Below are 10,253 nucleotides of genomic sequence, written 5' to 3' on the forward strand. Positions count from 1 at the left end.
GTGGTGCTGGGGGATTGAACTGTGGTCCTTGTGCTTTGCTTAGCTTGTTCTAAGTAGGTGCTTTAGACCACTGAGCCATCTCACCAGCCCCCCCTTTTAATTTCTGAGATAGGGCTTCATTAAGTTGTCCAGGTTGTCCATGAACTTGAGATCCAACTCCCTCAATCTCTGAAATAGCTGGAATTACGAACATGAGCCAACATGCCCTCAACCAATGAAAAATATTTTCAGGATAGCATTTCCCCCTCTCCATTATTGCATTATCCTCTTTGATCGCTGACTTTCTGCTAGGGGTTTCCCTCAAGTTCCAGGTGACCTTTAGGGTCAGCATATTTGAACAGTGAACTTCTAAAACTTGAAGTGCTGTTGTGGTATCACAGAATAAAATTCACTGTTTGAGGCTGGGATGAAGACTGTAAATCAACTAGAGATATTTATATCCATAATGTATATGTAACTTATTTCTATTTCTACTCTATCAAAAGTTCTGTGCAAGAGTTATGCAACCTAACATAAGCAGGCCCTATCCCATATCCATGACTCGTTCCTCCATCTGCACTGCTAACTCTGCTCCAGTCACATTGACTTGACTCCTGAACTTGTCAGGCTGGCTCACTGTGGTCTCTGTGCTCATTGTAACACTCAGAAAATGTTTTCTCAAAGAATAAAGAAATTGAAGCCGAACGTGAGCAGCATAATATGTCCTTGAAGAATAAGTGTTCAAAGTGTAATTGGAGATCACATCATGATGGCTCATTAGACTTTATTTTAAATTAAGAAAATAAATATTCTATAAAGTGCTGTTCCATGAAAAGCCATCTTCATTACCACACACATCCTCTATATAATATTTTAAAAAAGAAATATTGTAATTTCTAATTTAGTTCCAACAAAAAATATATTCATCCTTCCTATATACCATTCATTGTATTTGCTGCCAAGTTTACAAAAGGGATATAATACTATTCTGTACTTTAAATAACTGACTAAACTAATCCTACTGTATCAATTACCTTTCTGCCACCATAATGAGAAACCCACAACAACCAGCTTGTCAGGAGAAGAAGTTTGCTCTGGTTCACAGGTTCGAAGGTTCTAGTTTGTCATCCACTGACCCTGTTGCTTTGGGGCTGTGGTGAGGTTGCACAGTGGAGGAAACATGTAGCAGGGAATGGGGCAGGAGAGGCACAAGAGGCTGGCATCCTGTCATCTGAGGGCATGCTGCCGGGATCTAAGGACTGAGCCCTGCCCCTTGAGATCCAGAGAATCCCTATAGTGTCCCCTGGGGTGCCATGTCTTTCCCATGGGCCTTTGGGAGGCACCGCAGGTCCAAACCATAATATTCACTGCAAAGGAGTAAGAATGAAGCCATCTTGGTGGCAGAAAGGCAGTTGCATTGTTGGTATAGGAAAAGGGATATTCACAAAAACTGATTCTCATATAGAGTTGTACATCTGCAAGTGAATATTTTGAGGGCACAGGTGTCTTGCTCCTGCTCTTGATCTCCAATTTATCTTTATGGTTTAGTCCACTTCAGGACTGCTTGATAGTTGCAGCCTTGCTCACTCTCATCCCATGATGAGCTGCTTATTCTGAATCATACTTAACACCACTGTGCTGAGAAGAACCTTCTCTCTGCAGAAGCTACCAACCGTATCCACTTAGCCTTTTCCCCTCAGTGCTATGTGAGTCCAATTTTGCCCCATTTTCTTCACATGATATTTTCCTTTCTGCTTTGATTCATTTATTTCCACAAGCTATCAAACTTAAATGGTTTTCTTCCTGTTCTTCTGGTTTTACACACATGTTTCAAATCCTCTCCCATCTTCATAGACTAATGATCTAGCTCTTTTTATGAGAATAAAGAAAACACTTAATTTTCCAAATTGCCTCTGCTGTGTTAATTTTTTCCTTGACTATATTATAAGCTTAATAATAGAAGAAACTGTGTCATATGTTCCTATGTTTTTTTTCATAAGACCAGTCCTATAGCATTAAAAAGTAGAATGTATTTATTCAGTAGCATCTCAACAGTTAAAGGAGGAAGCTAGCTTAGATGCAGGAGCAACCATGCCCCTGAGATCTGCCATCCAGGACTTGCACTCCTGGCCATTCGCCCTGTTGTCCTCCAAGCTTCCTCTGTCCTGCATGCTCTGGATAGTAGGATAAGGGAACAAACACATGGAGAGACAGTCTGTTATTTGAAGCAAGTGGAATACATTGCATCTATTCATGTTCCACTGAGAACACTATCACTTCCTCATGTCTGTTGACACAGGGGTCTGATCATCTCTAGCTGGGTGGATATGTGCCAACAAAATCCTATTTTGTGAAGCAGAAAGAATGATTTGGTTGACAAATAATAATGTCCTCTTATCTTAAAATCAACAAATACTGCACAAAAAATGGGTTAATTTTCTTTCTTTCTTTTCACTTGAGGCTATCAATTCTTGAACCTTTGTTTTATCTATTTCCAATCAAATTTTGTTGGTCCATTTTCTGGTAAATACATTGATTGCATTCATCATGGAGAATTTGTACCTGTGCATTATAGAACTTGTCTCTTTTTTTCCCTATTTCTCTATCTTTCTTTCCACCCTTCCCTTCCTCCGCATTTGGAAGCTTTGCTTCCATTTCCATTTTTTTTTTTTCTTCTTTTCTCATTTATTTTACTTTTCTCCTTTCCTTCCCCTCCTCCTCCCTCCTTACCACTTGAAAATTTTCTTTCAATTTTCAAGGTGGCTTTATATCTCAGAAAAAAACCTGAATGCTTTGTTCAAAAGGGTGATTTTATTTAAGGCAGAAATAATTTCCAAAGGAAGAAGAAAATTATTCATCCAACTGAGCATATGAACATGTTAAAATCACTAGCACATGCATACTCAAATGCTAAAATATGTAATTCTAAAATTGTAGTAAAAACATGTATTTTCCCTTAATAATTATTCATGGTGTTAAAAAATAAGCAATATCAGTAGCTTTAATAAAACAACTTTTATGAAACAAGTGAGATTTTTCCATATTCATTAGACCCATTTAATAAATAAAAAAAGAAAAACACAAGAATAAGAAAAAAAATCTCACAGGTATATCCTGTTACAATTCTGTAAGGTTAGATTTCTAAATTTCTTTGTAAAAATATGTAAATGCTTATTTGTGCTTTTTAAAAATTACTTTTCCTTCATATTCTGTAAGGACTTAAAGTTCAACATATCAATATTTGATGGAAAATACCTGTTCCATGATATGCCAAAGATATTTGATATTTAGGCAGATAGGGTAAACTGAACTGCATATATTGCAGGTTAATAATAAGCTTCTCTTCTGGAGGGTTAACAACCTAAATTAGCAGATCAAAAATTGGAGAAAAGGAAGGGCTGCAAGGTCATCCAAATTTTGGCCCTAGCCTTTGAAGGTCAGTGAAGACTCGGGACATAGGAGAACCTGTACTGTAACATCATGTAACTCAGTTGTGCTCCAAATTTTCTGATCAAGTAGATTATGGAGCCCTAGAGGAATGTGATCGATGATGTAGTGTGTGCCTAAAGAGAGTCATGTGGAGAGAAAAAGCATTCTCTTAGGCTTTCACAGAGAGCAAATTGGTCAAGCAATGGCCATGACTCATCCTTATGGCTGACCCTGACAAAGGATCTACAAAGTGCAGTACAGGGCTACACAATAAATCCTAAAGGTACTTGACTGACTTTATCAGATACAAAAGTTACATTTCTTGTTATATAGGTCTTGCTTTATCTTGGCCTTAACTATCCAGCAGAAAAGTATAAAAACGAGGTATATAAAGTAAAGTGATGAGCTGTAAAAGGCTCAAGTCAATAACTTCTGAAGACAACCCACTAATATTATAGACTGCTAAACAGTGTTGAATTGCTTAGCTGAATTCAAATTCCTATAGTATTTAGATGCCAATAGAATATCCACCTCTAACAGAACAAAAAAAAAAGAATACAGAGGAAAGATCATTTTGTATTTATATATACAAAATAGTTAGGATAGGTATACAGCTACTCTTGCTTAATTCAATGAGAAGAAAGAGGTGTACTAATGGTGTTTGGACAGGCTATCCTGTCTACTTCTTATACTATGGATAACCACTAAGAAGATAACAATGTACAATGTATTGATTATCGAAACTGTCCTATTAATCAGTTTTGAAACTGTCTCATTCATATTTGATTCTCAATAAAATTAAAAAAATAATTAGACCCATTTACAAAATTAGCATACATATTAAGGATCTTGACTACTCCAGATTTTACAAAATGAAAATTAAATATTGGGAATTAAGACATAAAATAGAAAATTTTTAATAAGAAAAGGCATTTTGCTAGACAAAATTCTTTTACCTATAAAATGTAATTAATTCTGAACTGTTATTATCACTACTTGAGAAGAAACAAAATTCTTGGCAAACTGTGGGTAGACCTATATTTTCCCCAACCTACACTCTTTATTTTGGCCCGTAGGAACTACTAATTACTCTGCATTTAGAAAACTACAGAATTTTGTCTCTATCAAATTTCATCATTTTCTGTTGGAATGACAAGTAATGTGACTGAATATTTCTATCCAGTTCCCAAATTCATATGTTGCACCCTTGACTGCCAGCATGAGGAGATTTGGAAGGCAGACCTTTGGGAGGTCTATAAGGAAGTTTGAAGGAGGTCGTGAGGGCAGAGTTCACTATGAAGGGATGAGATCATCAGAAAAGAGAACAGCACTCCCTTCTCTGCTATGTGAGTGCACACCAGGCAAGTACCCATCCCCAAGTCAGAAGGGAGCCCTGACCAGGGAGCCAATGTTTCTGGTGCTTTGATCTTGGACTTTCCAGGCTATAGAGAATAAATTCCTGTTGTTTATGTACCTAATCTATACTATCATGTTATGGCCATTTCAGGATTTGGATCTTGGTACTTTTGACATGTAGCAAAACATTTAGGAAGTAGGCCTTCATACCTGTAGAGGCACACCTTCGGAAGGTATCATGGGGCTCCGCCCTTTTTCTTATGATCTTGCATTTTCTGGTCATGAGACAAATGGTTTTGCCCTACCATGGGCTCTTGACAGACCCAAGGCAATGAGACCAATTACTCGTGCACTGAAACTCACAAAGCTGTGAACTAAAGTAAAACGTTTCTGTTTGATTCTCTCAGGCGCTTGATTTGGTGTCAGAAAGCTTGATTATTACAGGTTACCTGAGCTGACTAAGATAAGTTACAATCACATCTAATGACGGGGGAAAAAGTGCAAAAAAGAAAGGAACAAGGTAGTAGTTCAAGCTGCAGCAGATGCAAGGGGCTGAATGACAATCTGGCTGTGAGCAGGAAGATGTATTATGGGAACTGAGCGCCATGGTTAGACCTCAATTTCACAGTGTGATTTTTCTAACAAATGGGGGCCTGCTGAAACTTAACCTAATGCAGCAGTACACTAGAGAAAATTACCCAGATAGAGGAAAAACATGGAGGAGGGACAGCACTCGTCAAAAAAGACAAAGCCTTGAGGATGAGCCACGAGAAATCATTAGCTCTGTGAAAGTTACTTTTGAGTTTTGTAAACCTGGGGATGCTATTTACCTCCCTAGCCCTCAGCTTTATTGTCAGTGCAAGAGACATCACTGTCTACCACAGAGTGCAGGATTAACTTACCCTTGTGTTAAGAGTGGGAAACGTGTATTTCTTGAGCAACATCTTTCTCCAGGCCTCAGAATCTCACAGAGAAACACACAGGGATGGGTGCTGTCTATGAGGGTTGTTGCTGCTGACATTGTGGGAGCTGTCTAGTTTCCTGTCTTTTTTTTTTTTTTTTTCTCTTTCCTTTGGTTCTGTTAATAACACAGCTCCTGGGAAGAGACCATCATGCCATTGTTGACTAGAGGAAAAGAAATCTATAATATAGAATATAAACTGATTAACACAGTTGGAGACTAAATTCTTTTTAAAAAATCACATTTTTATTTAGTCAGAAAGTTTGTTGCTTAGAGTAGGAAAAATAAAATCATCAGTTTTAATCACAGAATATTGTTTTGACGAGTTACTTTCCTCCTATTGTAGGATGCTACAGTCTTTTAGGAAAATACTATGATATAGAAGAACCAAAAAAAAAAATAGATTGGGACTAGATGACATATATCTTAGATTTGAATCTTCCATTAGTTCATTTCATTACTGTGGAAACTCACCCAGCCTGTCTTAAAAAAAAAATCTTAGACTGCATCATCTCTAACATCCATTCTGATTTTAAGTTAGATTGTCTGCATACTTAATATAATTTTAATTTATTCTCATCTTTAACATAAAATCTGCCTTCTACCATCTCATCCCTTACTGCTAATTTTCCAAACTATATTTCATTGGTTTGCTGGATAGTTCAAAAATAAAAAACATGCTCTTACCTAAGGGATATGTGATGACTTTAGTTTTCATAGAATGCTCAGAAGCTATTGTCACTGCTTGAAGGTTTGCTCACATCATCTAAAAGCCCCTCCCTACATGGCTATGTAGTGGTAACTAGCCTATTAGTATCTACTGTGATACCTTCCCTGAGCTACACACACACACACACACACACACACACACACACACACACGGGGGGAGAGAGAGAGAGAGAGAGAGAGAGAGAGAGAGAGAGAGAGAGAGAGATACATGTGTGCACATGCAAAAGATAACCACTCCAAGAACCTGATTTTAGGTACATGACCATACACATCACATGTATTCCCTATGCCATCCAATAGTCTTACTTTTCTGTTTTCTTTCCAACTTCTTCCAAACTTCTTCACATTTGGGATAATGAAATCAAGGTTTTATTCAAAGTAAATGGAAACTAACAGCCAATAATTTCACTAGTTTCCCCACCACAAAATTTCCCTTCCTACTAGTAATTGAACAGGATTTTGTCTTTTATTCTGTTATACTGAGAGCAGAGTTCAACTTCTTCTTCCTTTTTTTTTTTTTTTTTTTTTTTTTTTTGCGGAACCAGAGATTGAACTTAGGCCCTTGCGCTTGCAAGGCAAGCACTTATTCTACTGAGCCATCTCCCCTGCCCCACTTTTGGCTTCTTAAGGGCCTATACCCACTCTTGATCTCTGAATCTCTATTCTTGCCTTCTCAAGAACTTTGCTTTTGTGTGGCCAACTCAGGTCACCCTGTGGGCAGGGATGGCAAGGCATGGTGTCTGGATTGAACCATGGGCTCTGCACTTGCTTGCCTAAGCAGGCGCCTTAGTCAGCTGAGCTATTTTGCCAGCCCCTTCTCAAGAACATTGATTCTTCAGTTGTTTCACCCCTGATTCACCAATCTTTTATTCTAACCAGTATGCACCCATTCTCTGATGCCTCTGTATAGCGACTACAAGAAATAGAAACTCTGCCTTTACTCATAAACATCACAGGCCTTTCTGCTTTCTCTTCAAAATCCTCTGAAGGGTTGCTGTTTCCCTTTCCCTACCAGCCCTGCATTCTCCAAATTCCTCAAGTATGGCTTCTGGCCCGCCTCACCTTCGCCTTCATGTGGAAATCTCCAGTCTGATAAATCCAGTGGTGCTCTCTGCATTTCTGGTTCTTAGTCTCGGGTTGAGATAAAGGTCTAGACTACAAGGGAGCTCTCCAAATAGAGGAATGGTTTCACGATGCGCTCATTCTTCTTACTACCTTCCTCTGCTTTCCAGAGTGGCCCTCCCTTCGACCCCATGAAGGAGGAGAGGGCCTTCATCCCACATGCTGCTGGAAGGAAAGTGTGCCCTTGCCCCAAGCCTGCCACCTTGTTTTCCTGGCTTCCTATCTCGCAGAATTCCAGCTCCCTCTTCAGTTTTCAGTCCCTGTCCTTATCCATGGCTCCTGCTGGGTTACCTTGTCCTGCATCATGTCACACACGGCCCTCCTCTTGCTCCTGCATTTACCAAAGCATGCAAGATGAATTTGTTTTATTTAGTGGCTCTCTGCGTAGGGTGAGAATAATAGGGCTGCTGTATCATCATTCATTTGTCCATTTTAGGGAAAAGTTTTTGGTATCTATCATCCAGATATTTTTTCTGAGTATTGGCGATACCACACAGACCAGTAAAGATAAAATTCTTGTTACATTTTATTTGAAGCACAGAAAACAAGCAATTTTAAAAGCTCTATTATGGTTGCAATTCACTTCCTTGTTTGATAAATACTGCCAATTTTCATTTAGAAATTTAGAAAAAATTGGGTATGCCTTCTTCAAAGGGTGGTTTATTCTTTCCTATAGCAATATGCTTTTCTGAAGGAAAAAGACAAAGAAGGAACAAAAGGAAGGAGAGAGAGGTCCTCCGATGAACATCACAGCAACTGAGAGAGCAACTCCAAGCACCTCCGTGCTCCTGTACTCTTGATGCCTGGTAGGATTTTGAAGAGAAAGGAGTATGTGGGTGTGCCCTCTTCCAGAACGGTGTGTAGCAGGTTTCTAAACTCAGATGGGTAGGGCCTGCCTGGTATTTGCAGTCCTCCTCCTGTCAGTACCAGCTGGAATCTTACCTGGGATGAGGGACTTTCCTCTTTACCTATGCGAGGAGCTTCTCTGACATTCACACTGGTGCCTCTGACAATGATAGATGCCTTTTACTTAGTCCAGTGACAGCTCGTTTCTCCAGAGCCTCTCATTTCTCAGCTCATGACTGATGCTTTTAGTTAATATCTTTCCCTTTAATTATCTTAGTAATTTGCAGAGGTGAGCTGCCTTTCCCTGTTGTCATTAGTACAGATAGCTTATACTTTACGTGTTTCATTTGAAAATGATGTGGGAAAGGATAGTGTCTGACCATATGAAAGTAGCTCCCCAAACCTCTCTCTTCCACAGACATTGCTTTTCTTAAAGCCCATAGCTATGCCCGACCAGGATAATAATCCCATTTTTCTCTTATTTTTTCCTTAAGCCTTTCTTGCCCTCTATTTAAATCTTTCTTCTTCTTTTTTTTTTCATTTAGTGTGTGTGTGTGTGTGTGTGTGTGTGTGTGTGTGTGTGGCCAGCTCAGCCCACTAGGGGGCGGGCTGGCTGGCATGTGGTGCTGAGGGATTGAACTGCGGTCCCTGTGCTTTGCCAAGCTTGTTCCAAGTAGGTGATTTAGACCACCGAGCCATCTCTCCAGCCTCTTAAATCCTTCTTCTATCTAAAAGTTCTACTCCTATTCTAGACTCTAATTCTTTTTTTCTGTTTTTAATGTATTTGGTTGTTGCAGGGTCTCACTGCACAGCTCAGACTTGTAGTGATCCTTCTGGTTTCAGCCTCCCCATAGCTGAGATTACAGGCATGAGCCACCACGCCAGGACTCTGACCCCTGGGGCCAGGGTTGGCACTGCATGTGGTGCCGGGGATCAAACTATGGTCCCTGTGCTTGCGTAAGCTTGCCTAAGCAGGCACTTTAGTCTGCTGAGCTATCTTACCAGCTTCAACTCTCTAAGTCTTTGTCCTTCTGCACTTCTAAAAGAAAAATAATTTTAATTTTAATTGTACAATGAATTTTACTTTTTCATAGTCTCCACTATTCTGCTAGCAACTGAGCTGTAGCTATATGAAATGTATCATCATTTAACTAAATGAACTTAAACAGAAAGCCACTGTGCATGCAGCTCTCCTATGAACCAGATACAAGCGAGCTGTCTGTTTTAATAGCAGCATTTCCTTCCCACTTCCTACAAATGCACTGCACCAAAGAGAATAACAAAGGGAGGTTTGGGCATGGGAAGAGGTGGGTTTGAAATGGATGAGTACAAAATTTCAAAAGGTCTTAGATATATCAGTCTTGAGGACTGGGATATATATTTTTCAATATATAATGAGCTTTGAAGTTTGAACTTCTAATTTGAAGGAAGAGCATCTAAGAACTCCAAGCTTCTCAGAGCCGGCCAAATAGCTCAGTGAATTAAAGCACCTGCAAGCAGGCACAGGGCCAGGGGTTCAGTCCCAGGGCCTGCCATGTGGGCCCCACCCCCGGGGCACTCTGAGATGACAATTGAGACTGGGTGTGGTGGCGCACACCTGCAATCAAAGCTCTTGTGAGGCTGTAAACAGTGGCTCGCTAGGAGTCCAATCTAATAGTGAGACCCTGAACACCCTGTAGACCCTTCCCTAAAATACAAAAAAAAAAAAAAAAAAAAAAACTCTAAGCTCAATTGTAGGGGTTAAGATTTCTATATACGGGTAGATGGGAATTTAAGAGAGTGCATTTTATAGGGATTAAGCAATAATGAAATACAGAAAAGCAACCTACCT

Source organism: Octodon degus, unplaced genomic scaffold, assembly GCF_000260255.1.
Source record: "Octodon degus isolate 3935 unplaced genomic scaffold, OctDeg1.0 scaffold00170, whole genome shotgun sequence".
NCBI lineage: Eukaryota > Metazoa > Chordata > Mammalia > Rodentia > Octodontidae > Octodon > Octodon degus.